An 8,984-nucleotide genomic window follows, 5' to 3' on the forward strand; every position below is an offset into this window, starting at 1 on the left:
CTACCACCTGACTCCCGAATCTTTCTTTTTTAATCCATCCAGGATAAAAAACTGAGGTCCGTACCTCTCCCAAGCTCAGTCTCAGCAAGAGAGAGTCTGACACGGAGATTCGTTTCCGCAGTTCCCCATTTTTCAATGGGAAAAGCCTCACCACGCTCAACCTGGTTCTCACAGTATTCCCAGCACTGTTACTCTGATCTGTAGAGGTCACAAGACACTAGAGCAAACCCCAGGGCGGAGGCACCCAGGGGAAGCAGGAGCTGGACATTGTATCCCTGTGGCAGCAGGAAAACTGATCAAACTCTAAGCTGCCTCAGCCACTGTAAAGACTCTGGTTGTGGTCTGGGAGGTGGCACAGTAGATAAAGCACTGGACTCTCAAGCATGAGGTCCTGAGTTCAAACCCTGGCCATATGTGCCATAGTGATGTCTGGTTCTTTCTCTCTCTCTACTTCTTTCTCATTAATAAATAAATAAAATCTTAAAAAAAAAAGACTCTGGAAAAATGTAGTCAGACTGTCCTGATCCAAATTCTGTATTATTTTTTTCCCTCCCTGTCAGCTTACTTTCTGTCTCCAGAAACCCTGCATTTTTCTGCCTCCAGGGCTCGGCATTCCTTAAAAGATTAAACCAACTCCCCTGCTTCACCGTGCATTCCTTGATGCAATGGTCCGCTCTCATATTATCTACATATCAATGTTCTGCTTTGTCTAACAAATGACTTAAAGTCTCCTCCCTATTTCCCCACCCATTCTGCTCATTTGATATATTCTTTTCCTACCCTCAAGACCCTCCCTACCTACAGGGTCTTGTTAATCCTTCCAGTTAAACCCCTCACAACAGTTGCTAAGGAAGTTCCTACCTTTCCCAGTCCCTTTTTACCTTTCTCTGCCCCTTTCCTAATCATTTATGCTATTGTCAAGCCACTTCTGTTTCCAACTTGCCACTTCTGTTTTCCAGCCTCGAAGAGCGGGGGTGCTCAGACCAGGATCCAGACTCTGGCCCTTGCACTTTGCTCCACGTGCACTTACCCCACTGTGTTTCTGCCAGGCGCTGGGGTGTTCGGATGAATAAAGATTTGAACCGCCTTGCCACCACCAGCTCGGTTCCTGGGTCATCTCTCTTGTGTCGCTAGCCCGGCACAATAGTTCTCAAGCTGCCTTTACTTGATTACACATTTTTCTGAGTCATGCGATTCCTGAATCTTGTGGATTGAAAACAATTGCTGATATGGTCCCCACAAGCAATGTGGCATCCTGTTTCTGTTTGCGTATTATGTTCTCTTTCCTCCTATTTCTGCTGTCAATCACCCACCTCCACAGCGACTTTTTGGTTACAAGAAATCCCAGATGTTCTCTGATGAAATTCATTAAGACATTTTGTTTTAAATATTTGTGTTTGTTTATTTATTATTATTATTATTTTTGGGGCGTAGAGATCAATTTCTTGAGTCTACATCACCATAGTTTTGCTCTGGGACTCCTCTCACAAATTTTTTAAATGACTACTATGTATATTGCAATTCCCCAACTCCCATCCTTGAGGCTAGTTTTTCTTTTTGCTTCATTTACTAATTATAATTATTTGCCACCAGCCTGCAACATGTGTAGAATAATCATTCATTTTATAACTGGTGATTGATTGTGTATGATGGAGGGGACACTGTACTTGTCCCTGGGGATCCATAATCAAGTAAGACAAGATCCATGCCAAGGAATTCGCAGTTTGGCAATGGAAAGAGGTATAATCAATAATTATTTTCTATGCAATATGAATAGTGCTGTGATGGGAAAATTACAGGTGCTATGGAAACACCAAGGATGGGTGGAAGATAGTAGGGAGTGGAGTTAAAGGAACATTGCTTGGGATAAGTGATGCCAATAAGAGTACAAGTATCAGGCAAATTAACTTGCTAGCACATATTGAAGCTTTATTCATTCAATTAGTTAAATAATTAGTATATATAAAAGAACACTTGCTCAAGGGGCATTTGGTAAGTAGAGAAAAGAATGCCAAAGAAAAATGGCTAACTGATACTCAAGATTGTCTATTTTATAGTCGAGTGAATTTGAAATTTTGAGGATTATTTCATGAAACAGGTACACTTCAAAAATTAAATTACAAGTTTTCTCCAAGATAACCTGTAAGTTTAAGACTAAATTTTTCTGGACCTCTCTAATCAATTATGGACAGTCAAAGTTATAACTTTGAGAGATTTAGGTGACTAATAGACTTTTTAGAAAAATAAACCGCCCTACTGAAAAATGGAGGGAGGACGTAGTCAGAATCTTCTCCAAATAAGAGATCCAAAGGGCCAACAGGTGTATGAAAATATATTCAAACCCACTGATTATCAAAGAAATGCTAATAAAAATAACAATGAATAAATACACTTGGGGCCAGGGAAATAGCATAGTTGTTATGCAAACAGACTCCCATGAGCGAGGCTCCCAGGTACCAGGTTCAATCTCCGGTTGACCACCATAAGCCAGAGCTGAACAGTGCTCTGGAAAAAAAAAAGAAATACACTTGTGAGAATGTCATATATTAGATAAGACAGAAATATCAACTGTTGGAGAGTCTGTAGGGAAAAAGAACTCCCCTACATTGCTTGTGGAAATAAAATTTGGTTCAGTCTTTGTGGAAAACAGTTTGGAGATTCATCAGAATGCTAGAAATGACCTGGAGATTTCTTTCCTGGGGATATATCCAAAGGAAAAAAAAGAAAACTCTGCGCACCTATGATCAGAGCATCAAATTTCTAATAGCCTAAACTTTGAGGAAGCAACTTTGATGCCCAATGACAGATAAAAGATAAAAATTGTGGTATATATACACAATGAAATACTATGATGCTATTAAGAAAGATGGAGTCATTTCCTTTGTCATATTTTGGATGGGTCTTGATGATAGCAGGTTGAGTGAGATAAGCCACATAGAGAAGGATAAATATATATATATATTATTTATTTATTTATTTTTAATTTATTTGTTATTTAAGAAAGGATAAATTAACAAAACCATAGGAGGGGTACAACTCCACACAATTCCCACCACCCAATCTCCATATCCTATCCCCTCCCCTGATAGCTTTCCCATTCTCTAGCCCTCTGGGAGCATGGACCCAGGGTCATTGTGGGTTGCAGAAGGTAGAAGGGTCTGGCCTCTGTAATTGCTTCCCCGCTGAACATGGACGTTGACTGGTCGGTCCATACTCCCAGTCTGCCTCTCTCTTTCCCTAGTAGGGTGGGTCTCTGGGGAAGTGGAGCTCCAGGACACATTGGTGGGGTCTTCAGTCCAGGGAAGCCTGGCCAAAATCCTGATGGCATCTGGAACCTGGTGGCTGAAAAGAGAGTTAACATACAAAGCCAAACAAATTGTTGAGCAATCATGGACCCAAAGGTTGGAATAGTGGAGAGGAAGTGTTAGGGGGATACTCACTGCAAACTCTAGTGTACTTCTGCTTTCAGGTATATATTTTGCACTAGTTTATGGATATACGTGTGAACATATGCTCTCTCTCACAGAACCTGGTCTATATCTAGGTTTTGGGACTTTGTTAGAAAGTGAACCACCTGGGATGGAATTAGAGAATACTATGCAAGGAAAGGTCTCATCCGAGTAATGAAGCTGAAGGGTTGTCATTCCACACCTGAAGTCTCTGGACACAGTCTGAGCTGAAGCATGTTGAGGTGGCAATTGTTGTGTTGAGAAGGACAAATATTGTGCGATCTCATTCACTGATGAAACTTGAGAAGCAAGGGCAGTAAAGCAAAACATCAGGTGAAACCTGAACTAGGTGTGGTGTATATGGCATCTAATAAAAGAACTTTGGGGAAGGAGGGAATGGGATAGGATAGAGGGGCATTAGTGTCCTGGTGCATGATAATGGGAAATGACCTAGCTTGGGGGACAGTCCGTCTTGAAGACTCACTATAAAAGTGAGTATGGATAGACCTGCCAACACATGGTCAGCAGAGAAGCAACTACAGAAGCCAGGCCTTTCAACTTTTGCATCGCACAATGATCCTGGGTCCATCTTCCCAGAGGGATAAAGAATAGGGAAGCTATCAGGGGAGGGGATTGGATATGGAGCTCTGGGGGTGGACATTGTGTGGAAATGTACCCCTCTTACCTTACACTCTTGTCAATATATCTATTTTATAAATAATTTTTTTAAAATTTTTTATTTAAGAAAGGATTAGTGAACAAAAGCATAAGGTAGGAGGGGTACAACTCCACACAATTCCTAACACCCAATCCCCATAACCCACCCCCTCCCATGGTAGCTTTCCCATTCTCTATCCCTCTGGGAGCATGGACCCAGGGTCGTTGAGGGTTGCAGAAGGTAGAAGGTCTGGCTTCTGTAATTGCTTCCCCGCTGAACATGGGCGTTGACTGGTCGGTCCATACCCCCAGTCTGCCTCTCTCTTTCCCTAGTAGGGTGTGTCTCTGGGGAAGCTGAGCTCCAGGACACATTGGTGGGGTCTTCAATCCAGGGAAGCCTAGCCAGCATCCTGGTGGCATCTGGAACCTGGTGATTGAAAAGAGAGTTAACATATGAAGCCAAACAATTTGTTGAGCAATCATGGATCCCAAGCTTGGAATAGTGGAGAGGAAGTGTTAGGGAGGTACTCACTGCAAACTCTAGTGTAGTCCTGCTTTCAGGTATATATTTTGCAGTAGTTTATGGATACGTGTGCACATAAGCTCTCTCTCACAGAAACTGGTGTATATCTAGGTTATGGGACTTTGTTGGAAAGTGAACTACCTGAGATGAAATTAGAGTGTACTATTAAAGGAAAGAAATAATTTTTTTTAAGTGAGATGAGATACTGCACCCATGTCAACAACTGTACTGTAATCCATTAAACCCTCAAATAAAGTGGAGGAAAAAAAAGAAAATGTGCTGCCATGATATTTAAAAAGTCATGAAATTTTCATTTGATGACATCAAGTTTTTTTCTTTATTGGGGGTATTAATAATTTATAGTCAACAGTAAAATGCAGTAGTTTGTACTTGTGTAACATTTCTCAGTTTTCCACAAGCCCCTCTAGGTCCTCCTCTGCCATCATGTTCTAGGACCTGAACCTTATTCCTCACCTCAGAGTCTTACTTTGGTGCAATACACCAAACCCAGTCCAAATTCTACTTGTGTTTTCTTATTTTTCAATTTCTTTTTTTTTATTAGTGATTTAATAATGACTGTGGGATAGAATGATACAATTCCATACAATTCCACCACCAGAGTTCTGTATCCCATCCCCTCTATTGGAAGGTTTCTTATTCTTTATCCATCTTGGGAATATGGACCAAAGATCTTTGTGGGGTGCAGAAGGTGGGAGGTCTGGCTTCTGTAATTGGTTCTCTGCTGGACATGGGCATTGATAGGTCAATTCATACCCCCTCCTGTTTCTATCTTTCCTTAGTGGGGTAGGGCTCTGGGGAGGTGGGGTTCCAGGACATATTGGTGAGATCACTTGCCCAGAGAAGTCAGGTTGGTGTCATGGGAGTATTTTTCAATTTCTGTCTATGAGTGAGATCATTGATATTCATCCTTCTCTTTCTGACTTATCTCACTAACATTACTAAGTGTTATATATTTTCGTTATAGTTGTCTCTGTGACCTTGGATACTTTCTTTCTTCCTCTTCCTCCTCCTCTCTCTCCACCTCTCTCTCTCTATATATTTATTTTTCATTTTTCTTTTTATTTAATTTTAATTAAACATTTTTTCACCACTCCCATCATCAAATGTCTGTGTCTTCATCCTCGACCCCATAGATATCCACTATAGTTCTCCCACAGTCTTGAAAAGAGGTTATTTTGTTTTTTCACATTTATATATTCAATTCTCTATATTCCATATATGAGTGAAACCATTCTGTAGCTGTCTTTCACTTCCTTACTTGCTTCACTGAGCATAATCTTCTCCAATTCCATCCACTTTATTGAAAAGGACACAATATCATCTCTTCTTATGGCTGCATAATACTCTGTTGAGTGTATGTTCCATAATTTTTTAAAAAAGATTTTATTTATTTATTAATGAGAAAGATAGGAGGAGAGAGAGAAATAACCAGACACCACTCTGGTACATATGCTGCTGGGGATTGAACTGAGGACCTCATGCTTGAGAGTCCGATGATTTATCCACTGTACCACCTCCCGGACCACTGTCTCATAACTTTTTTACCCAGTAATCTGTTGAAGAGCATTTTGGTTGTTCCCAAGATTTTGCTATTGTGAATAAAGGCACTATAAACATGGGGGTGTATATATCCCTTTGAATCAGTGTTATTAAATCTTTTGGGTATATGCCTAGCAGTGGAATTGCTGGGTCATATGACATTTACATTTGTATTTGTTTAAGGATTCTCCATATTGTTTTCCAGAGTGGTTGCACCAGTTTACATTCCCACCAGCAGTGTAATAGAGTTCGTTTCTCTCCACATCTTCTCCAACACTTATCTTCCCTTGTTTTATTGATGGAGCCCATTCTCACAGGTGTGAGGTGAGATCTCAGTGTGGTTCTAATCTGCATTTCTCTGATGATTAGTGAATTAGGACATTTCTCCATATGTCTGAGGGCCATGTGTATCTTTTCTTTAGAGAACCATCTATTCATATCTTCTGCCCATTTTTTAATTGGGTTGTTCTTTTTGTTGAGCTGTAGGAGTTATTTATAGATGTTTGATATTAACCACTTGTCTCAAATGTAGTGTACAAATATTTTTTCACATTTTCTGGGTTTCCCCTTTTATTTTCATGGGATTTTTTTATGTATAAAAGCTTTTTAATTTTATATAGTCCCATTTATTCATTTTTGTTCTTCTTTCCCTTGCCCATGGGGTGAATTCTCCAAATTTGTCTTTAGTATTGAGGTCCTGAAATGTTTTGCTGGTGTATTCTTTATGTATTTTATAGTTTCAGGTCTAATATCCATATATTTTATCAATTATTAATTTTTGTACATGGTATTAGGTGCTTTATCTTTCTAATTATCACTGTGACTTTATTATTTTAACACAGAGATATGCAGCTCATCAAGAAAACTTAATTACAACTTTAATAATCCTTTGTGTTTACAAACTGTACCTGGAAATAATTCAGAGATAAGTAATGGGAAAGTCATAATTTATATTATGCTAATAGTTTTATTTTAAACATATATAGAAGCCGAATAAGGAAAGTACTATCAAAGTCAGAAGGGGAATAGCTACAAAAGGTACACAAAATATTTTATCTAGAAAATATGAGAATTCATATGTCCTTTATTTTTTTCTTTTTAATTTTTTTTCTATTATCTTTATTTCTGGATAGAGACAACCAGAAATAAAGAGGGAAAGGGGTCATAGAGAGACAAAGAGATACCTGCAGCACTGCTTCACCACTCGTGAAGCTTTCCCCTTGCATGTGGGGATCAGGGGCTCGAACCGGGTGTGTGCACATTGTAACATGTGCACCCAACCAGGTGTGCCACCACCTGGCCCCCTTCTTTTCTTTCCTTTAAAAAATTTTTTAAAAAATATTTATTTATTTATTTTCCTTTTTGTTGACCATACTGTTTAACACTGTTGTGGTTATTGATGTGGTTGTTGTTGGATAGGACAGAGAGAAATGGAGAGAGGAGGGGAAGACAGAGAGGGAGAGAGAAAGACAGACACCTACAGACCTGCTTCACCGCTTGTGAAGCGATTCCCCTGCAGATGGGGAGCTGGGATTGAACCTGGGTCCTTATGCTGGTCCTTGTGCTTTGCTCCACGTGCGCTTAACCCCCTACGCTACCGCTCACCTCCTTCCTTTTCTTTTCTTTTCTTTTCTTTTCTTTTCTTTTCTTTTCTTTTCTTTTCTTCTCTTCTCTTCTCTTCTCTTCTCTTTTCTTTTCTTTTCTTTTCTTTTCTTTTCTTTTAACAGAAAGCTGAGAGGTAAAGTTTTCTTTTTTCTTTTCTTTTTTTAAAAATCAGTTTATTAGGGAAATGAGCAATGGGAATTCAATGCACCTACAGCCTTTCTTACATTCTATTTTGTATATTCTATATACATGAGAGGGTTGTGACAAAGAATTTTAAAGTTCAAGAGCCTGTTACAGACAAAAGGAATCTTGCAAGCTTCTCCTTTCTTGTCCAATCCCAATTGAAGTCTCATTTTTTCATGGGAGAAGGGTCTCATGCTTGCTTGTTGGATATTCTTTGAAGAATTGTTGGATATTGTCTTCATATTTTAGTTTCTCATACAGGCTCTGCCTTTTTCTTTGTCTGGGATAGGCTTTTATCCAGACTTTTGCATAAATTTGGATAGATTTTTTTGTTTGTTTAAGATCTAAGAGTTTCTTTCGAAATTACAGTTTGGTTCTTTCCTTTTGGCTTTAAGCTCGACTTTATCTTGTTCTTCATGATCTTTGAAGTATCAGCAGTGATCTTTGGAAGGATGATATCAGTAGTATGGCATAGATTCCCCCAAAGCTGACTGAATGCCATGAATTGTAGCAAGCACTCTAGAGTTATACTGATCCTAAGTCTGGTGCCTGATCAATCACTCTAGCAATTATATAGTACTCTGCCAGTGGGGTAACTTGGATGGGGTGGACTGCCACTGTTACTTCTGGACCATAAAAAAACAGGCTCTTGAACATATAAAATAATCTATTTCACTCTAATAATTTGGTTTAGGTGCCCTAATATTAGCCTCTGCATTTTAACCACTTCATTATTACATTTCCTGTCATAAAAAAGGGATTATTTCATTCTGGAAAGTAATCCAGGACACTTTCACTGTTTAAAATGAGAGGGGGGAGTGATAGTGCATCTGGTTGAATGCACATGCTATCATGCTCAAGGACCTGGGTTCACGCTTCATTCCCCACCTGCTGGGGTGGGGAGAAGCTTCACAAGTGGTGAAGCAATGCGACTTATGTCTCTCTTTCTCTTGTGTTAAATTACAACTTCTAAAGGGTTTGTGGGGCTGTGTCGCATAAAGTATTCA

General features: G+C 39.4%; 1 pseudogene; it reads right to left on the bottom strand.

Moving 5' to 3' along the window:
- Positions 1–8,222: 8,222 nt before the first annotated feature.
- Positions 8,223–8,778, bottom strand: LOC103114589 (mediator of RNA polymerase II transcription subunit 6-like; annotated as a pseudogene).
- Positions 8,779–8,984: the final 206 nt, after the last annotated feature.

Source organism: Erinaceus europaeus, chromosome X (genome assembly GCF_950295315.1).
Source record: "Erinaceus europaeus chromosome X, mEriEur2.1, whole genome shotgun sequence".
Classification (NCBI taxonomy): Eukaryota; Metazoa; Chordata; class Mammalia; order Eulipotyphla; family Erinaceidae; genus Erinaceus; species Erinaceus europaeus.